General features: G+C 65.9%; 1 non-coding gene across 1 annotated transcript; it reads right to left on the bottom strand.

Annotated features, from left to right (window-relative positions):
- Nucleotides 1-618: 618 nt before the first annotated feature.
- On the bottom strand, nt 619-771 carry LOC143694743 (5.8S ribosomal RNA). Its single transcript, XR_013183396.1, has one exon. It is a non-coding gene; the product is annotated as a 5.8S ribosomal RNA (ribosomal RNA).
- Nucleotides 772-1,245: the final 474 nt, after the last annotated feature.

The raw sequence follows: 1,245 nt of genomic DNA on the forward strand, positions 1-1,245 counted from the left end.
ACCGTGACAGAAGCGGAGGGGGCGGGTGAAGGGAGGACGGGGTCGGAACAACCATCCCCGGCGCTCTCGCCACGCGCGCACGCTCGGAAGCATGGTACGGTACCGCCGCAGTTCCCACCCGCAGACAGCCGCCGGTGCGGGGGGACGCTGGGGGCGAGGCCGTGCATTGCCTCTCCTTCTCGCCCTCCTCTCTCTTTCTCTCTCGGCCCTTGGCAGCGCCTTTCGACACCGTCTCTCGCTCTCCCCAGGCTGCCGTGCCACCGCATCCACGGCATGGTCCCGGCGAGGACGAGCTCCACCTCAGCGGCTTGCTCCGGGAGCGGGGAGCAACGGAGTGCTCCCCGAGTCTGCATTTAGGGGGACGAAGGCCCTGCACGGCAACGACAATGACTGCGACGATGACAACTGCAACAACGACGATGCCCGCCGGGCCGCAGTGAAGGGATCGAGGCCTCCTAGGGAAACGCTTCCCTCGCCGAACCCCTGACTGCCTTCCCTCGGGCACCAGTGGGACGCTGCTGCTGCCACCGCCACCACCACCCGCTGCGGGCAACAGGCCAGAGAGGCGACCCCAGCCATGCCACTAGCGTGGCCCCCGGATGGTTATTGATCATCAAGCGATCCTCAGACAGGCGTAGCCCCGGGAGGAATCCGGGGCTGCACGTGCCTTCGAATGGTCAATGGTCAATGTGTCCTGCAATTCACATCAATTCTCACAGCTAGCTGCATTCTTCATCAACATACGAGCCGAGTGATCTACCGCTAAGATTTGTCTGGCTTTCGGGCACTGCTCACGCCAAGCGGCCCCTTTTTTTGTTACTCAGGGACTGAGGACGCAGGGGTGCACGCCTGGCTTTGACCATACAAGCACACAGAAACAGAAGGGGGAATAAAAACCAACTGGAGCAACCCACACTCTGAAGGCCGGCCAAGACGTGGGGGAGCCCGCGCTCCTGACCGCCTCCCCCACGAGGGGTGACGCCGACCTCACAAATGCCGTCCTTCGGAGGCGGACCAGGCACCCGGGCTCGGCTCGGCCTCCACGCAGAGGGCCACGCAGCGCGCGCTGGAATGCGGGAGGGCACGGCAGCCCCCCCGCGTCTCACTTTCACGGGATGACACGCACAAAACACATGGCACACGGCTGGGGGCGCGCGGCCATCAGCCCCCACACACGGCGGCTCTCCCTGGGCCCCCGACGCCGCGGGCCTCACGGAGTGCCGCTGCGCCGCTGCGTGGCCGGCT

The sequence above is a fragment of the Agelaius phoeniceus genome, chromosome 8, assembly GCF_051311805.1.
Source record: "Agelaius phoeniceus isolate bAgePho1 chromosome 8, bAgePho1.hap1, whole genome shotgun sequence".
NCBI lineage: Eukaryota > Metazoa > Chordata > Aves > Passeriformes > Icteridae > Agelaius > Agelaius phoeniceus.